The 21,483-nt window shown below is 43.7% G+C and overlaps 2 pseudogenes across 1 annotated transcript; both read left to right on the forward strand.

The window, feature by feature from the left end:
• Positions 1-614: 614 nt before the first annotated feature.
• Positions 615-1,484, forward strand: LOC146190694 (very long chain fatty acid elongase AAEL008004 pseudogene; annotated as a pseudogene).
• A 15,277-nt stretch (positions 1,485-16,761) lies between these two features.
• LOC146190695 (very long chain fatty acid elongase AAEL008004 pseudogene) lies at positions 16,762-21,230 on the forward strand (annotated as a pseudogene). The gene is made up of 2 exons (XR_014706330.1): positions 16,762-16,912; positions 20,135-21,230. The product of XR_014706330.1 is annotated as a very long chain fatty acid elongase AAEL008004 pseudogene (transcript).
• Positions 21,231-21,483: the final 253 nt, after the last annotated feature.

Here is a 21,483-nt window from a genome sequence, read left to right on the forward strand (position 1 = left end):
AACACTGGGCCCAAGATTTGTGCGGCCAAGTATGTGTGTGTATATATATATACTTGGTTACTACCCGGATATATTAAGTGATAGAGTTGAAAGCGCTCGGAGAGACACATGCCAGGTATCATAAAAACGAAGGCTCATGTCTTTTGTGTTATACAAAAAATAACATTGCCGCTGCTTATTCAAGGAAGCAATTCAATTTTTCGGAACGAACTTGCTTTATTGTTCATCAACTAGCAATGTTACATCAACAAGTTGCTATTTCCCGATTGCTGTTCGCTGTTGATCCCAGCAGGTCTCGAGGAACTACACGGTCGTCTTCATTGGAAAATATATGTGCAAAAAATTGCATGAACCATATATCTTACGTTTAAGAGCAATTTACGCCGCAAAATTGATGACAGTGTGCTGGAGAAGGAATGAACAATGTCAAGAAGAACAACAGAATGAACTGGCCTGTTTGGTTTTTGTTAGTCACAATAGTAAGCCCCAATATTATCCCATATGATGTAATTAAACTTGAAAAAGAATATAGAATATATTCTGATTAAAAAAATACTGAACTCTATATTTTGCTTCGTTTTCCAGTGTTCCTGACCACCGATAAGCCCTGAAACATGACTGCGACTGCCCTCAGCCTAAACCCGCTGAAGTTGGCCAGCCAGATTCAGCAAATGGGAGACCCCAGAACCCGGGACTATCCTTTAGTAATGAACCCCCTGTTCGTATTTCCCCTGGTCATTTTTTACGTCTACTTCGTCAAGGTTCTTGGCCCACGTTGGATGAAAAACAGGGAACCCTTCCAGATAATCAACATCGTGCGCCTCTACAATCTGGCCATGGTTCTACTCAACGCCCGATTCTGCTACATTGTTGTCTTCCATGCGTACTATCCTCGCCGGCGCTACAGCCTCTGGTGTCAGGGCGTTACTGGACAGATGGACGAAGAGTTAGCGTACTACTACCGTACTGGCTGGTGGTACGTCGCTGTAAGGTACGCTGACTTCCTGGACACAGTGTTCTTTGTACTCCGCAAGAAGTTTAACCAGATCACCCACCTGCACGTGATACACCACGTGATCGTCTCAGTGAACGCCTGGTTTTGGGTGCTCTTTGCTCCGGAGGGACAGCCTGCGCTCGGTTTGGCCATCAATGCTGGCGTCCACACGGTCATGTACACATACTACCTGTTAGCCGCCTTGGGTCCTGGCATGCAGAAGTACCTCTGGTGGAAGAAGTACCTGACACGCATCCAGATCATCCAGAACGTTGTGTTCATGAGTCATATGGCGATCCCCCTTTTCGTAGACTGCGGCTTTCCCCGTTACCTCATCTGGATCGCCAACGCCCAGACTTTTCTCGTAATGTGCCTCTTCATCAATTTCTACATCCACTCATACATCAAGAGACGAGGGACGTCAAAGCTTGAATCGGAGAACACAGCATCCAAGAAGTCTCACAGTGTAGCGAATGGCAAACACGACTAGCACTCAGGTCACATTTAAACGTGGAGTTGTTCGTAATGTGCACTGTGTCAAAGAATCCGTATTGGATACTACTAGCCTTAGGCGATAAAGAATGCTTGCTCGCCTGCAAGGGACTAAATCAAGGTTAAGCCTAAATGAGCTCATGGACAAAGGACAGTTGTGATGGTATCCTTTTGTTTTCCCTTGCGACATCTTTTGGGAGCACAAAAGGCAGCATGACGTGAGTGCTCCAAACTTTATCCTGTGAGTGAAACGGGGTATCATAAAACACTGAGAGAAACCAGAGTCTGAAGTGCGTCCGTAGTTCTATTCTCCGTGGTTTAGGAGAATGCGAAAATCCACGCATGCGCCTTGCTATTTCATCGACAATGCTCTCCCGTCTACCTTGTAAATCACTATTAAGGAAAATGGGGCAATGCGTATATATGCAGCCTTTGATTTCCTCGCGCTTGACAAGTATGCACTCTGCACTGCAGAGAAAGACATCTGAATTTTTTCCTGCCACCAAATAAAGCATTGCATTGCTTAATCATTCCATAAGAAGTCAGACACCTAACTCTTCGCGCTTGGAAAGTGCCGTTTGATATTTGCGTGCAAAAAAAAAAATGATTAAGAGCGTTATCTCGATTTTTTCAGAATTTAATCCTAGTTACTCATTTCTGTATTGAGGTGTGCAACATAGAACAAAAATTTGAATGTACTACCCGCATCTTTCTACTACTATTGGTTCGCCTGTCCCGGAGCGCCGAAAGTCGCACCCTCTCACGCTTTTGAGGAAGAAAGGTCGTCTGTACGAATCTCTCGTACATCTACACCGTTATATGTAGATGTGGCGATGTACTCAAACGAAAGAGATTCGGTGGTGCAGGTGATAGATTTTCAGCTAAAGGAGAAAATGAGCGCTTCACTACGGAACTGAACCGTGTCTGTTGCCGAGGAGGCCGCTGTTACTCTAGCGGTCGCTATGAGGGCAATGGATCCGGGCGGTCGCTAGTAGTTATGACCATTTCGCAAGATGCTTGCCAAGAATTAACCAATGGCAGGATTGACAAAAAAAGCGGCCGCCGTCTTGAAGGTCGGTGGGATAAGCGACGAAAAACAACTCATACTTTGGGTTCCGGGGCACGACGGTATTGCCGAGAACATCCAGGCCGATCTCATAGCTCGAGGTTACGCAAACTGAGGGAGGTCAGAGGCCGAAGAGACCGAGGTATCTAAGCAGACATTTTGGCACACTTCCGGGGGACCACAAGACTGTATCCTCCGCCCCACAAGGTGTTAAACAGGGAGCAGCCGGTGTCTTGGTGGCAGCTAGAAACAAATTGTTATCCATGCCTGCCTTTATACAGCAAGATAAATCCGACTGTATGCAGGAACACATGTCCCTCATGAGGACAGAAACCGACACATTATCACATCACATTGGCCTGCAACAAAATAGATGTAGTGCCTATAAGCCACAACGCCACGTCGTAGCAATGAGAGGCTGCGCTGTCCAGTTCGGAACTGAATGACCAGCTTTGGCTGGTCGAACGGGCCAGCCGGGCAGCAAAGGCCGCGGGAGTCCTGGAATGAGGACCCAACCACGGGAGCTCTGCATGACGTTCTTGCACTATGTAAAGTTTGCTGTCTATCTCTCTTTCTATCTCGCACATGTGAGGATTTAGCTTGAAAAACTATTCTCTGCGCTATATGGTGTCAATTTGTTTTACGCCACTAAAAAGCCTGTATCTTAAAGGGCAACTCCGGTGGTTTTTTCATCATTTTGTGTTCTTAATTGAATTACATTCCTCGGCACGTCCTGACTCCAACACAAAAAACCGTGTTCCAAAATTCCAATTAGAAGTATTTTTAAAAAAGAAAAACAGCAAATCGAAACCGAAACTGATTTCACGGCCAGAAACGATGTCACATTTGACGAAATGGTGACGTCACGCTCAGTATTAGAAAAACACTCGTACGTGCGTTGGATGGTGAAAATAAAGTATGGAAATCATGCCGCACTGCGTAAAATGTCTGAGGTAGTTCAATATAAACCTCACAATTTCATAATCACGCGGGAAGTAGACATTAACGCCTGTATACTGTTTGTGACGTCAGAAACTCAGTGTTGCCCGCAGAAATACTCTCAACTTAAGCCATGAAAACGGCATATTTTAAAGCCGTATTGCGCGTGAACGGATTATCGTACGGCACTCAAATTTTGTAGAATGCGTCACGACGGAGAGAAGAACCTGTGGTAAAAGTTTCACTACAATATTCGAATGTCAAAAAACCCCCGGAGTTGCCCTTTAAGCATGTGGACCGCCATTTCGCCATCAATGGTGATTGTAGGGTAAACACACACACACACACACACACACACACACACACACACACACACACACACACACACACACACACACACACACACACACACACACACACACACACACACACACACACACACACACACACACACACACACACACACACACACACACACACACACACACACACACACACACACACACACACACACACACACACACACACACACACACACACACACACACACACACACACACACACACACACACACACACACACACACACACACACACACACACACACACACACACACACACACACACACACACACACACACACACACACACACACACACACACACACACACACACACACACACACACACACACACACACACACACACACGCACGCACGCACGCACGCACGCACGCACGCACGCACGCACGCACGCACGCACGCACGCACGCACACACACACACACACACACACACACACACACACACACACACACACACACACACACACACACACACACACACACACACACACACACACACACACACACACACACACACACACACACACACACACACGCACGCACGCACGCACGCACGCACGCACGCACGCACGCACGCACGCACACACACACACACACACACACACACACACACACACACACACACACACACACACACACACACACACACACACACACACACACACACACACACACACACACACACACACACACACACACACACACACACACACACACGCACGCACGCACGCACGCACGCACGCACGCACGCACGCACGCACGCACGCACGCACGCACGCACACACACACACACACACACACACACACACACACACACACACACACACACACACACACACACACACACACACACAACTCCTTCACCCGATGCAAAGGTCTACAAGGTCGGTCGATAGTATAGTCGATAATGCCGCGATTAGGGGCTTCGGGGAATCATGACGTCACACATGGGGGACCAGATGGTAGACACCATTGTATGCGTGGCCAAGTGACAGGTAAGAAATTATTTGCACGGATGTAGCTATGATCACATGAATTGGCCGCTACTTTGAATATGAAAACGACGGAGAAACGGACGAGAGAGAGACACATATCTAGGAAGTGCTATTTCGGCATCACTTGCTTTGCTAAAGAGGACCTCTCCATGGACTTGCACTGCATGGCGTCTCAATTTTTTCCTATCTCTGCGTCCCCGCCGACTTTATTTCCCCGTTGAGCCCATCGTTTGCTTTTGGGCCAGCCCTTTCGGATGTCCACTCGTATCTGAGCTTTTGAGTAAAGATAAGGGCATCATGCGCGAGCGATTGGTCTTGTTGCTATTTTGTATCCCTCCTTGTTTTCAAGCTGTATATGTTTGCTCTGTGTCGGTGTGTATTTATTCTGTCTTGGGTAGAGGGTTAGAACACTGCCCGAAACTTGAAATTCCTGATATTTCCCTTTAAGAGAAAATGTGCCTACTTTAAACGACTTCATGTGAGAGCCTACGGCGACCTCTAACTAGTATTACATGTCATTCTCCCACTGGTGACATCACGTTGAACGTGGGCTTTGAAGTGTGCTTGAAATGTCTGTGCATGGTCATGTAGCTATGACGTCATTGTCCTCTCAATCAATTGGATTTTTTCTGTTACAACGGCAACTCCGAATCCGGATTTTCTGAGACACGACAATTTTATGCTATACGATTAAAACCCATCGCCTGGAAATGCTATCAGTGCGTGTCAAGGGCGCAAATGAGGCGCGAGCTTCGGAAAGAAGGAAAATCGTATCAGCTCCGTGCGCTTAATGAGCATACGTTTAGCTTTGATCTCTTCGCAAGGTTCGCGCGTCTTAAGGGTTGGTGTGCAGTAATGAGGGAGCGCTCGTGTGAGACGGATAAAATATAGACGTCTGTAAACACGTGCCTTATACTCTCATTGGAATCAAATGAATTATTGAAATGAGATGCGCTCCGAGGAGAGAAAAGATTGACCGGTTTTTGAAAGCAAGGTGCTGACTGAGAAAAGCCCTCGAAAAGAGGCTTTACTACTCTCCAGACCAGACCATGTAGTACTTGTTAGTTATCCTACTTCCTGTAGTGCAGATCAGCCAGAACGGCTGATCTCCTCTTTTATGGTTACGGTACAAAATCATGTGTATTTCCTGTTTTGGTCATTTGTCACCGCTCATGTGAATGTCTAATGTGAACGTCTAATGTCTAATAAAACTTTTTCTAAACAGCAGACCGAACGAAAGACGAAGCACTGCCGTTTCCCCCTCTCAATTGATTACAGCTATATATGAAAACATAGCGCATCGCAAACTTCGTTGAGACATCGCGTTACAAGTGAACGCAGGAGAAACAGCGGCAAATTATCTGCGAAACCCCGTTTGTTAACATCGGCTCTAATTCTATCTTTGCTTCTGATCATGTGTCATTTTTAGGTGTGGAACTTGATAAACATCTAAAATTTCGGACTCACATCACATCTATTTCTCGTAAAATGGCTTATGGCATTAGAGTGCTAATTAAAGTTCGGCCGTATTTTGATATTCCCACGCTCATTTCTCTATATTACTCGTTCATCCACACTCACATCCAGTACTGCATTTCATCTTGGGGAAACACGTACCCTTCGCACTTATCTTCCCTGCAAATTATCCAAAATCAAGCTATACGCATTATTACTTGTAGTCACCGATCAGAAAATGCCCTTCGTTTGCTCCAATCACACAATATTCTTTCTGTAATGAAAATAATCGACTACAGTTTATGTATCCTAATGTACAAATCTGTTAGAGAGCTACTTCCATTCTCACTAACCACCAATGATCAAATTCCGCGTCGTACGGACACACGTTTCGCCATCAACAACAACTTCTTGCTGCCTAAACCAAACACTAATTATGGGAAACAATCAGTCCGATTCTCTGCTACCACTCTTTGGAATTCATTACCTACAACTATCAAACAATCATTAACTATTTTTGCCTTTAAATCCGCTCTTCGTCAGTTTTTGTTATCACACTTATCGTAATTTTCAAGGTAATCTGTTCATGTGTTATCCTTTATATCTTTTTTATGAATTGTTTCCTATGTTTTCTTTATGTGATTAGGTGTTTATTCTTTGTTATTACATCAATAGCGTCTGTACTAATTCATGTTTCATTCGCCCCAACCCACTGATGCGAAATATTGTATAATTTCTGCAACTGCTCAATATGTATTTCTTTTCAATAATCATCATAGGAGGTCCCGTTCCGCAGTCCTTGACTTTGGGACCTCCTTCTGTATTCATGTTTTGTTAACCTTTGAAATACAATAAACTTCAAACTTCAAACTTCAAACTTCAATATGCAATGAAAATGACTCAGAGGTAAAAAACATTCGCCTACGTTGAATGCAAAGCTATATATGAACCTTCAACGGAGGCGCCGGATGCAATTTATATGTTATAATCAGGAGCATATAATTACAGATAGTGGTAGGAATTCATTACAAAAATGAACATGTGTACCACATGCGATAGCGTAAAGTGCATCACGCGGCACTTCGAGTGCATCACTTCGAGTGGTACTATCGGCGGATAAGCAACGCTGCCTATAAAATAAATGACTAAACTAAACTTAGCGAGTCAGTCAGCGTGAATTGATTGACATATTTGCCTCCAAACTTGTGGAGTGGTTGAAGGCTCCGGATCTAGGTCAGGAGCTCGATCCCTGCCCGTTGCCATATAGCAACGATGTAGAGCAGTCCGAAAGTCGACAGCGCCTACGACTCGGCAGGGCTGCTCAAGTGGATCGGATTACGGGCTCGAACGATGGAAGCCCCCGGTGTGAATGACTGCCAACACCAGTCCCCCCCCCTATTCTGGCCTACAAGGCAGGCTAAATTAGGGAGTAATTAGTCATTACCATGTACGCTAGTACATCCATATGTCTGTTTGCAACGGAACGGAAGAGAGCTTTATCAGGAATTTCGTATTTTTGAATGGTGTATAGTTTCTATTTGTAGCCTTATGCTGATGGAGGGTTTGGAGGTAATCTCGCAGACCACTGCAACCAGCCTCGCCACAAGTGTAAACCTATATTAGAGAATGCAAGATTCCCAGCAACGTCAAAAAACAGAACAGAATGGGAGGTCATTGAGGGATATTTTATTGCTAAGGCAGGAGACATTTGTGTAAGCACACCCTCAATTTCACTGCAAGAAAATTTAAAAAAAAAATGCGCTTCTTTGACCATGCGTAAGAATTCCTGTTTTTGCAGGCTTTCCTGCCACTTCCCGTCTACCCTTGAAGTTTTCTTATGTTTGCCGGTTTGCATACTTTTCCTCGGGCTTTTGGCGCGCACATATAAGTTGTAACCGTCGAAAATGTGTTTATATATGGGCTGCCAGTTTTCTATCAGTGCCTTGTTTGAAGCCGGCGATTTGGAAATAGCCCTGCAAACCAGAAGTTAGCCGACTATGCACCGCTATCACTCGGATAGGGGTGAACTGGATGTATCTGCTGTGGACTGTGCACTGCTCAGATTGCAGTCCTGGTTCGAAAAAGACGACTTTGAGAAACTATCCAACTTCCTTGCTTTGCCAGACACTCACTAGCGCCCAAGAAGTCAAGGTACGTGGTCCACCGGCACTTTGCATTGCTCTAAGACGACTTGCGTATCCCAAACGCTGGCTGATGGAAGCAAAGCTGGATGAATTTGCTGCAGTGAGTATTCACACACTTCATAAAAATATTTTTGTTTGCTTTCGTATGCTTTGAATCAATGCTAATTCCACATAAAACTGGCTATGGGCGGATCTCGATCGTTTACCAGATAAGCGCCTGTTCCGGTGCTGTAAACGGATTCAAGTTCCGCACTACTCGCAGCATTGCGACGTCATCCGGAACACTATATGCATGTTCATTGCTCCGACTTTGGCGCTGGACGTTTTGATTATGACGCTTCTTGTGTGATCTCTTCTGCTCCCAGTATTGACGGACGTATGCTAAAAGAACCCCACTTGCATGCCACTTTGAAGTGGAGTTTTGAACATATAAAAGATTCAATGCAAACTTCCCAACCAGCTTAATACCTTCTCGTAAATTAGAATTAAATAATAACCAAAATTAGCAGCAGTATATAGCAACCACCAAAATTAGGCTGGAAACCAATTCGCTGTGTTCAGAGCGGTTGCATCATCGTAGGCGAACTATTAGGAACATCAAATTCCGGACCGAATCTCGACAACAGAGCTCCTTTACACCCTGAACATCGTCGCCGAAGCAAGATTCGTGAAAGCAGAACGTGACAGTACCAGTAGCAGCCTGTAAACGTGTGAAACGGGGACTGCAGCGACTATTTGTTCGTCTGAAGCGGACGGCTGTCCGCGGCTACCCAGTCCAAGGATGCCGCCATGTTTTCACGCTAAATGAGAAAAAGACGCTGACTAACTTCTCAAAAATCCATGGAATTTCTGGCGCGATTTTCATGATAGAGTTCAGCGCATGCGCATTTCCGACAAGCTATTTCTCTAATCACGAAATCACCTCAAAGCCTTCTGAACTAAAACTCTCTAACGTTCCGCGCGACAACGCACTCAAGTCCACATGAGGTTAGCGCACAACAGAAAAGGGACACAACACAAGCGCTACTTCCCGCTAAATAAATTTTTATTTGACGCTGACAGCTTCATAAAGAGACAAGCAGAGTATTGGACTAGAAGAAAAAGAACGCTTGTCTTATTAACCAACAGACGTGTCAATAGGCAAGAACACGAAAAGCATACAAAAAACCAAACTACCCGTGAGCACTATCGCCTTATGCTCTTGAATCCCCCCTCCCCCTAAAAAAAAAAAAGAAAGAAAAAGCTCTATCTTGTTTTGTAATGAAACAAAAGGACTGCTAATACACTTTTCCAGCCCATCTTTTTCTGTTGCCGCGGCCTGAATTATCTCTTTTATTATTGCCATGCTCACCTGTCAGCAAACATTCCTGAAACTTTTTCCTTAGTTTATTTTTATTAGTTTAATGGAAGTTAGCTCTCGTGTTGTGTTCCTTCTTTGTTGTGCGCTATGCAACTTCATAGAGATTTGCCACCAGCCCGAACCAAGACACTGATCAGGTCCATTGACGGCAGTACACGTGGGGCCAACATCACAGTTAGACAGAGTCCTCAAAGGTATACGAGAGCCCGCTTCAAGGGCGCGCAGGCCCTCTCTTTATTACTCGTGGAGCACCTCAAGTATCGATAGCTTGTAGCGCCCTCTTCCTGCATGACAGCCGTATCCAGGCACCATTCCGCAATTCCCCGCCTTTATTGTACATCCTGATGTACAGGCTGATTGATGATGATGATGATTGTACATCCTGCGCCGATGACATTAGCCTGTGATGTGAAACGTGTGTCCAAAGGACGTCGAACTAACTCCCATGTAGGAAAATATGCCATAGTGGGCCACTTGCAGAAAGCCAGATTCCAACCTACAGCAGAAATGTCGGAACTCCTCCGAATGACACCACAACAAATGTCATACAATATCACAAATACGACCGAAATCTCAAGCACCTAGCACGACGGCTCTATAGAGCAAGAAAACAAAATAAAAAACTTGCGGACTTATCCTCGCTGCACGTCTAAACCGCTACATTGCTCGAATGCGTGAATGACGTTACAGTTTCTTATTTTTTTTTACTTTTCATGTACAAAGAACTGCACGAGGAAGCTGTCACTAATGGAAATCCCAGGTCATGTTTTCGTTACGCCCCTCGTAACGTGAGCGTGCTTCCACGTGGCAGAGATGATGTATCATTCATGACGTGACCACTTATAATCGTCGCCTGTTCTCGGCGACTGGGCGCAAGTATTTCTATTTTTAGTTCTCTTTACTTTCAATGTAGTATCATGCGTTCCAGGGGAGTTAGGCGAGGCAGGCACAAGGAAAGAGGACGCTAGCCTTGATGGAGGGCTTGCGATCACTGTGCCGAGAGCGCTGGTGGGGAAATTCTTAAAATGCCGGCATCGGAGCTTCTCCAGAATTAATTTTGATGCATGTGAGGAGGCTATAAGATGTATTAATATGCCTGTCACATGTAGCTTCCGTCTTCCACACGTGGCTGATTCCCCCGTGATTGCGGTGAGTGCATTGCTCCTAAGAGAACGGCATTACTAAATAATTAATTAATTTAGAAATGCTGTCACTTCCAGGCGGGATCTTTAGAGGCAGGGTACAAAATACATACATAAATAGAGACAAATGCCTGTTCAACGACAGGAACAGTAATTTTTAAATGAAAGTAAAATTGTAGTTAGAAATAAAAGAAGCAAGAAAATGTTTAGTGCACAGTAAAAACTATAGTGGAAGCGCGGTTAGATGACAAAATACAACATCAATAATGAGGCAGAAAAACACAACTGTTGATACATGTAAAAAAAAAAAGTATATGAATGAACATAGGCTGAAAATAACAATGCAATAAGGGCTTGGTACAATTTCTAAGGTATCAATGTATGCTGATGAGGAATTTGTTGGAATAAACATTGAAGAGTTTGCGTGGAAAACATCCTCCTTTAGCTTTACAAATTAAACATTATAGCGCAGGAACGAAAGATGGGGACGATGACTAGACAGATGACAACACATGTTCTGTCTTGTCATCATCCCTGTCTTTTGTTCCTGCGCTATTATTTTGATTTACGATGTCTAACCAACACGCTCAGTCCTATTAATTTCCAAATTCATCGAGCGTTGAACTGTGTGTTATTCATGGCCCTTGTCTTATTTAAGAAATACGACAGGGGCGGTAGGCAACCTTGCGATGTTCTGGATGATAGTTTGGATTGGAAGTATACCGGGCAGGTGAAACACACTGCAAACATGTGATTAAGAAGTATTGAACCAAGTACCTATGGGACCATTGCCTAACGAAGCTTCTAGCTTCGTTGCTTATTGATGATGGGACACGCGGTCTAAGGCTTTCGAAAAGCATGGTAGAAATATATCAATATGTTTTTGATCATCGATGCTGTATTAGCAATGTGGTTTTTTAAAGGCTCCTCTTAAACCAGCGATGTAGAGGGAGCAACATGCAGTATGCATGTTAACGATGTTTTGTGTACCTAAGGGTTTGGGTTTGTAAGTAGGGCATATAAGTGAGATAGGCTCGTAATTAGTGATCGAATGTTTGAGTCCTGATTTCTGCATCGTAGTTATTTTTGCTATTTTCCATGTGCTCGGAAGAGTACATGATGGTAATGATTTGCTAAATATTTTACACATGCATTTAACTGTTCACTTGACGCAACTTCTAAAGAAATTCAGGGGACATTCTTGTTTGTGTGTTGTCATCAGGAAAAAGATCGATGAGAAAGAACTAAACATTCCGCATGCGAAACGCTGTGTAAGCGTGAGTAATTTACTTCTTGCCATAAGGTGAAGTTTCTCATGAGATTGATGAGAATTTCTCATAAGTAAGATTAAATTACAAAGTTTTCAGTTCCTCTGAAGGATACTGAAATCTGCAAGCATTTTTAATTTATTTCGAAAACATAACGACGAATATAATTAGTAGAGACTGCATACCATCGCAATCTGAAGTAGGTGTTCGGTGAACACATTCCACAGTAGTTCTACATGAGCCATAATTGACTTCGCAAAATATTGCCATGATAGCTTTTATGTTTGGCAAAAGTGTGATGTTTTGTTTCTTGGCATAATCATTCCACTTCCACCTACTATCACAAAAGACTGTCAGCATTTACATCTAAAAAGCATATTCTTGGTGTTCTAGTATTTGGGATGATTGATATTGTAAGTCAAGTCAGAGACGGAGTGTTATTGTTGAGCTCCTTTTAATTTATTGGCTACATTAACAGTCTGTACCTTACTCTACCTGTGATACAACGGTTGCGACGCCGTTTTATTGTTTTGATGTGTTTTAGTGACTGGCGGCTCCTTACTTTTTACCAGACGCGGTTCACAGGCTTACAGCTTAGAGAAATGGTCGTTTACACGAGCTGGCTCTGCTAGATGTAAGTAAAATTCCTTTCTAGTTGTCTGCCAACAAAGAAAGTGTCGAAAGAGAGAGGACGCCTTAACTATCGCTCTCTGCCAAACATAAGTAAAATGATAGACAGTCTGGGAATTCGCCTACTCCAAAATCATAGTCACGAGGAAAGGGAGGCATGTGGAATATCACTACCTTATTCTTGTTTCATGGTTATGACGAACGTTATCATAAGGAAACACAAATACGTCTTCAGCACCGAGGACACTGCCTATGTTGGGACATTGGCAAGCACAAGGAAAAGATTGGTAATTGACGAGAGGCCAGGGCACCTCTGCAATGATAGCCCTGAATATTGAAGATGAAAAGACGGAATGGAGAGCTATTTATTTCTGCCAGCACGTTTTCACCGGCGCAAGCAGAACAGAATTACCAGCTCGCTCTCATAACGTAAATGTGTTCTGTTGCCGTCGCGCCATAATGACCAGTCCTTCAGCGTTTCCACGGTTCGGGAATGGTGTGAGCCCAAATCAGAAACGGTTGTTTGACTCTTTTCCTCATTATCTCTATTAAGGCAGTACTATTACACGCACCCATCCGCTCTTTTACGATTTTCCTTTTTCAGGCTTTTTGTGACATGTTAGAGACTTCGGTTCTTTCCCACAGCATGATATTAGCTGCTAATTCTGAGCTATGGTCGAATTGTTTCGTCTTAATTTGACCAAGCAATGCTGTATGAAGCGGTGTAAAGAGAATATTCAGGCGCACGTGCTTAAATAGAAATAGTTGAATTGGCATAACGTTTTTGGTTCGAAACAAAATCACTGTTCCTTCTGTTCAGAAGTACTTAATTTTTTTTTTGTTTCTTAAATTTACAGAATCCTATGCTTCTTCTTTTTTTGATTAATGGTGAATGGGTTCTGTAAACGCTAGTGATAATCGGAAACATGGCGTTGGCAAGTGCGTAGTACTCCATTTCGTGCAGAAATAGCAAACGAAAAAGTTCTGCTAACCATTACTTAAATAGACATCAATCCATGCGCATGAATTACGGGTCAGACAGTTTAGGCGCCCAACATTAGCCAAATATTTTGTAGGCCTGTTACATTTCACTCAAAGGGCCTATAACCCATCACGTCGCAGGTAGATTCACTGCACGCAGGCTTGACATTTAATGTGAATACAATTAACATAAAGGCACAGAAAAGCCTCTTTGGCTGTTGGAAGCTTTAGGTCTCGAGCCAATATGATTGAGATGCAAAATAATTTTAAATTGTTCTCTTATTCGAAACAGATTTCAATTTAGTGTGAAGGAGCATTTTTTTGTTTCTGCTACGGCGTAACTTCTGTCAATCTGAACTGAGGACAAGCAACGCACTGGGAAACATTTGATGGTATCTTCTAACTACTTGATCGGACATTGGTGTCAAAATGGCGGCCAAAACTTTGGGTCTCCTGAGCTTCGTTTTTAAGCGTATGACGCGTCAGCGCTAGTCTGTGGCCTTGCTTGCGGATCGATTCTTATTAACATACGTGCACTTTGCTACTAGCTTGATCTCTAAACCTTCACATTGTACTTCTATTATATTGCATGTATTACTGGCACGCAGTCGTAAGCTGCCACGTAATGAGGGACTACCCGACATCGGTGTCTGCGAAGACTTGTATACATTTGCGTGCGTGACCTAAGAGTATATAGCGTGTCTTGCTCGTCCGCTCATGGCCCTAGAAAATGCTCACGTCCAGTCCCTCCTGACTGTATAAGCATATTGGTAACCTTGAGCAGAGGTTCTAGTCCCATCAGTAAATCATACCAAGCAAGCGTCTAAAAAACAAACTGCTCCTGTAGTCTACCCATTCATAACTTGCATAACAACATGAATAAAAAACTTTTCAAGATACAGGTGTAGCTGCAAAGGTCAGTCTGAGCACAATAAAACATTACACAGTTATCGTTCCAGTGCAGATCAACACCTGTTTCCGATTCTTTTCTTTATTGTCGAAAGGAGAGCTTTTTTGAATAAACAAAGGTGTAGTTTCTCGGACATTTATATTGAACACTGATGTTTCCTCAATTTCGTTTCTTTTTATCGTTGCGACTTGTTTAATAGTTGCCTCTACATATTTCATGCCATGTTCGATCTCATTTCCTAAAATTAAAAAAAAAACAAAACAAAAGGTTTGCTGAGCTCTTGTTGGCTGCCTTTCTACATCGAAGAGACGCTACAGTGATTCTGAACAAGCGTTCTACTCTATAAAACATACTGGAATCTTTTTGGAGCATTATATTCGTTTTGAGGATTGTGTGAATGCCTAAAGCTGAAACGTATGCTAGTTTAGCGTGATCGGTAAGGTTCTTCACTACGAGACTATCTTCAGTGAATCGTCCGTGGTGAAGATTCACACAACGGGCCTTCATCACTGTAAAAGTAAAATTTAAAATAAAAAATCTCCTGATACGGTACTCGCTAAAGCGAGTTTTGGGTGCAGCTACCTAAGCGCTTTTTTCTATATAATGAGGCAGAGAATTTGAGAGTAACTTCTGTGCATGTGTGTGCGGTTACAAAACACGCCTTATTTTTCTCACGTGCCAAAGAGAATTTTGTCGCCAAGAGAGAAAGAAAAGACCTCGAGCGGGCGGCACCACGAGCGAGCGCAATCGCCGAACGGACACGTAAGAGCTGCACTTTAAAACGGCAAGAAACTCGACGTGTTGCGATGTGGGCACAAGGGCTCGTTTACGTGGATCTTTTTTTTTTTTGTCCACGAATTTGCCGCGGATGTGGAAAACAGGCGGTCGTGCCGCCGAAGTAGCAGCACGAGCGAATGAAGGAGGCACATAAAGGCACCCGTGCTAGTGCATGTTGAGCGGCGTCCCCCCATGCGTTTCACAAGCGCAGCGGATTCACCGGTAGAAAATGCTCCAAGATGGCCAGCTTTGCACATAACATGCTTAAGAAAACAACAACGAGCGATGCGGCATCAGTGTTTTCTGACCTTTCTCTAGAAGTGATTGAGGTGTAGGCGCAGCTTTAGTGAAAATTTTATGTTATCAAGGGCAAGTTCGCGCCTAATGTGATGTAAATTGTTCTGTGAATTAATGTAAAGAACTGACTCGAAGCAATAGAAAATTTGATGCTTTCTTGTGATTGGTGCTCCCACGAGATTGTTAACTGAGAAAAGCAGAAATGAGTCAAAAGCGGTATCTTGCGGTTGAAGTACGGATATTTTAATAATTAAGATAGTATACGAAGGCAGCCTCCCTGGCACATGAGATGTCATTGTAGTCAGAGTTGCACTTTGATATACATTAGTAAGTTGAGCACCAGGGGAGTACTAAATTTTGGAGTGTTATAAAATTGTTCCAAGCTGTATATAGCCTTTTACCTGAGCAGAAAGTACGCGAAATAATATGGACGGAATTGTAATAGGATTCTGACAACTTCTTGTGAGGCGGAAGTATTTGTGCCGCACAGAAGCGCAAACCAGGAAGGACAAAGAAAAGGCAGGTATGTTTACAAAGAAAATGCTGCCTTGCAATTCAGTTCGAGTAAGAACGCAATGCCTCACCGAGACCTAGAATCGACAGCTCCGAGTACGCATCTTCATTAGCCTGTTCTTATTTGGTACAGCGGAAGTGCAAAAAAAAAAAAAGAAAAAAAAAAGCAAGATGTTCACTACATTAATTTCAGTGCATTAGCATATGGAATAAAAGAAACGTCTCGGGATGCGGATGCTGACGCAAATCGAGGGAACCTACAGAATGCAATGATTAGCTCAGATACGTGAATCGACTCAGTTAGGAGGAAGCCTGCTACTCGGGTCTCCCCGGCGGTATGCGTTCGAGCAACCTCCTCTCTCACATGATGGCACCGTCATCGCCAATGACTATTACGTGCTTCCTTCGGCAGCCCGCAATACTCGTGTAGACTGGTGCCGGGGTCCCACCATATGCGAGCTCCTTTCGTGGGTGCGCAGTAGTAAAGTACGCTGAACCGAAAGGACTTACCGCTGGCGAACCACCTACGAATTGGGCTTGTTAACCACATTCAGCATCAGATTCTTCACCGCCGGTAAACAAAGAAAGGTAAGGAGGGAGCAGTTTAGTCTATGAACATAGTGACGAATAAATGAAGCTTATACTTCGCTGTAAATTTATTGCTAATTTATGCCTTTGTTTAGAGCATGTCCGCAACTCCTTGCAGTTTGTGACAAGCCTTTTGCCGCGTGAGAGATCTCAGACTTGGTACTTGGCAATTAGAACGAAAATCGGTGGGATAGGGGATTTAAGAAAGATAGGGCCTGGGCTTCTGAGCATGCCATGCTAGCTCGCTCGGTCAACCACGACTGAAAACATTTCACTAAAACACAGGTCATTTTGAGTTCGCCAGTAAAAGTTAACTTTGAGACCCGAATGTTTTGTATTAAAAGGCGCCCACCGCATAATGGACTGGAGGTTGACACATACAGGCCGCTCCAATATAAAACAAAAGAATATGCACGTGCGTGAGAAACATTTTGCTGTTATTTATGCCCCGAAGGTGAAGCTTACATACCGTGTGCATTATGCTTCCGCAGTCAAACTATTCAGAGTAAATAAAGAGAATGTGGCTTTGGTTAATTTTTGGGCAACGATTGTTTAAATTGAGATGTCCTCCCTTTCCTAATTACAGCTACATGCAAAAACATGTGTAGTAATCGCACTTTGTCACATAGACCCTTCCCATCTTTCGATTTGTCTGTTACAACTTTTTTTCCAGCTCCAGTCGTTCAGATAACTTTACATAACCCTGAAAAAGCTCCTTTATTTAGGACAATTTGTAAGCCGAGCCTTTCGGGGGGAGGAGGGGGGACTTTTTTTTTTTTTTTTTTTGCTGCGTTCCTAAGTACGGCATCTCTGATAGCGAGCAGGTCTACTGAGGATTGAACACTAAATATTTCGTTACTTTCTAAACGTCTCTCAGTATCAGCACCACTGTAACACACAGCCGCAAGCATCGCAATGCCGCTTGTTAAAATGTAGGAGGATGTGCACTAATTTTGGACCGCCAAAAGTTTATCTCAAGTCTCAACATGAGTGAATACTGCACAAAGCACCACCTTGCGTGGCAACTGCGCCCCTCTAGCCTTGTGAAGTACTATTTTCCATTAAAAGCCTTCTCATCTGTTCAACAGATACGATTTCCGTGAGGTTAGTAAAACTCAGTAAAATACTTTATAATAGCAGTGTTTCCTCCGTCAGGTTGGTGGTCGGCAGTCTTTCGCTAGCTGTTCCAAAGCACGGACGTGCCAATAGGAATTTCACGCCACTGGAGCTTATGCTGTATCACTGCTGAGTGCACATTTAGTGAGTCAGGTAAATATATAGGGATCAGGCTTCTAAGGATTATTTACGAATGCTGGCAAAGGAAAATATGCTCTTTACTTGATAGTCACATCTATGCGAGTGTTCTCTTCTTCACTGTACAAATCAATTTATTTAACACGATAGGTTTAAAGGGCCAGCCACTAAGGAAATACGGCGTCAGTGCAAGCGTCGGTGTCGGTGTAAACATTGGCGTTCTGAGCAAAAAATTACCGGCTTGGTGTTGGAAGGTGGTAGCAGGAAGCTGACATGGGCGCGCACGGATTCTTCAATGGTTTGTGCGACTTAAGGAGACAACACATCAGAAAGTAGGGAGGATCTGCTAACTCGAGTCTCTACACTTATAGGGGAGGGTAATATCAGAATTACCGTAGCATGGAGATTGGCATTCCCGTTACCCCCAGGGCCCGTATGCACGTTCATACGGCTTGGTTAAACCGGACTTTGTGCTCCGGATGATCGCATACGTTATCGCGTGAAGGCGGAACATAGGTGCGCCCGATAAGTTTTTGTTCGCTTATGCACGGCTGAGGCTTGAGATTGAGAAACCTGTCATCAGTTAGTGCTGTTCTTTGCCCGATAGTTCAATCCAAGGTCAGGCCACTGCCTCATATGATCAGCATGTAATGTTGAATGCTGGGAATCTTATCAAGAGCTTAAGAAAGCTGCTAACCATACCCTGTGCTACTCTTATTGAAACCTGGCGAAAAACTTGCCGCTAAGGAGAATTTGGCCTGAAGCGATTGGAATACTCTCATTCTCAAATGAACACGTAAAATCTCACCGGAGCCATGTGTGCTATCGAAGACAAAAGTATCTGGAAAACGCATCCAGCGATTTCGACCGGGAGCTCGGTATTAAAGAATAATTGCCTGATTCCTAACACACGTGAAAGAAGTCGTCAAACTTTCACACTCACGAGTCTGGTTTAAAAAACAAAACAAACTGGCCTGCACGAAAGCAGTGTACCTTGGTTGCAGTTCACGTGTACCAGGAACTTTTGTCCTCGATGGCATAGATCTCTATGCTCGCAGTCTTCATGCACATGGTATAAAGCGCACTGTGCATAAAGCCTAAGCTCATTCTGTGAACTGGCACCTATTCTGGGTCAGTCAGACCATGATGCGGCTTCAGAACTGTGTAGGCTTAAAACGACGCTGAGGACGAGTCGATGTCGGCCTGTGTAGGTAGATTGCTGTGCTCGAATAAAATGACGGCATTTTAACTGAAGGCGCAGTTTGATAAGATAGAATAGAACAAATCTAAAGCACAAGTGTCACAGTTACGGATGTTTTTGCAAGAAGACTGTGGTGCGTCAGAGCCTTGCGTCGGGATCCTTGAGGACAGACTATATCGCTGTTTCCAATGAACCTTTGATGGCAGAGACATTTTGGGTCTCCGGCCCATGAATTCGAGCTGAATGCAAAAAAAAATTACATCAAATTTTCTCTAAAATAGGTACGCAGTTTTGTGATTAAAAAAACAAATAAACGTGGAAGTATTTTTTTCGCCCTTCATATTTCAAGTAACAATTGCAAGCAGTCTCCATTTTCTGATATGAAAGCGATGCTTAACGTGACAGACAAAGTGTACACATCTTAATTATTTCCCCAAACCCTTTGTTTTTTTTTTTACTCCTTTACTCTGCATTCAAGTAAAGGGGTTACAAGACAGCAGACTGTTCGTTCCACGATTCTAGCAGAAAAAAAAACAAAATTAATGGTTTCTAAGCATTTGATTATGTGAAGAAGCGAAAGTGCTGGGGGTTTGAGATGCACTTTTACAGCGAGTCCGGGCTTTTGTCAGCAAGGGCTTAATTATTAGCTTTTGTTACGTCTTTTAAATTGCTGTTTATTCTTACTCGGGCAAGCTGCATACAACTAAACTGGTATTCGCTAACTTTTCTTTTTTCTTCCATTTTCGCTCCTTGTCTCGTACCTGCAGCAAAATGGAAGCCGTGACTGCAGCCCAAGAAAGCAGGTCATTGACCAATGGTTCGTTGTACAAGTCGTTCATGGATAATCCTGTTTACTTCTTGGCCAACCTGCCGCAGCTTGGTGACCCCCGTACTCGAGACTACCCTGTCGTGATGAACCCTTTATTCGTCTTTCCGCTGGTGCTACTCTACATATACTTCGTCAAGGTGGCGGGCCCTCGCTGGATGAAAGACCGTGAGCCATTCCGCATCGATGGCCTGGTGCGCGTGTACAACATCATCATGGTATATTTCAACGCCAAGCTTACATCGCTCATCTTGTTCTCCGTGTACCTTCCCGGCGGGAGCTACAACTTCTGGTGTCAAGGGATATCTGGACTCATGAACGACAACCTCACGGAATTGTACCGTACAGGCTGGATATATGTGATGATGCGCTACGCAGATTTCCTGGACACAGTTTTCTTCGTGCTTCGCAAGAAGTTCAACCAGATAACGCACCTTCACGTCATCCACCATGCCATCGTGGCACTGAATGTTTGGTTCTGGGTGCTCTTTGCTCCTGAGGGTCAAGTGGTGTTCAGTCTGGGATTGAACAGCTTCGTGCATGTCGTTATGTACTCGTACTACCTTCTGGCCAACATGGGGCCCGCGGTGCGCAAGTACCTGTGGTGGAAGAAGTATTTAACCACACTTCAGATAATTCAGTTTCTGGTTATCTGTGTGCACATGTCAATACCCCTTTTCGTGGACTGCGGATTTCCTCGTTATCTCATATTTATAGGAGTCGCGCAGACAGTACTAGTGTTAGTGCTCTTCCTAAACTTCTACAACAAGTCCTACATTGAACCGGAACGCCGCAAGATGGCTGCTAAGCTTACGGTCAGCTCCAGCAACGGCAATTATGTTGGTCAGAATTCTGAACATAAAAAGGGCATGTAGCATTCCAGCTCTTTTTTTTTTTTCTGCACTTTTCATTAAGCGCTCATTTCACTACCATTGAAAGGCCGTGCAATAGATGTACTGTTGGCTTTTTTATGTTATAGTGTGGTTACTTCACAAAGAACCCAACAGAATAAACTTAATATTGTGACGCAATGTAGAGTTACGAGTTCAAAGAAAGTTTCATTAGTGTTCTGTTGCTGTCTCGCGCTTTCGGTTATGCAGCCATTCTAACAACGGTCTTTTCGCTGAAAACTCAAAACCTGCTCAGGGAGCACTTACATAAACACGTTCAAAGCAATGTGAAAAATGGGACTTTTTCACACGAAATGGAAATATATTTTCTATTGACTTAATTATGTTTCGTTTTTCAGTGCGGCCCGATCGCCATTATAATTAGGTAGCTTGTGTCGTA

Source organism: Amblyomma maculatum, chromosome 4, assembly GCF_055883805.1.
Source record: "Amblyomma maculatum isolate TAMU_Amacu chromosome 4, ASM5588380v1, whole genome shotgun sequence".
In the NCBI taxonomy this organism is placed as follows: Eukaryota; Metazoa; Arthropoda; class Arachnida; order Ixodida; family Ixodidae; genus Amblyomma; species Amblyomma maculatum.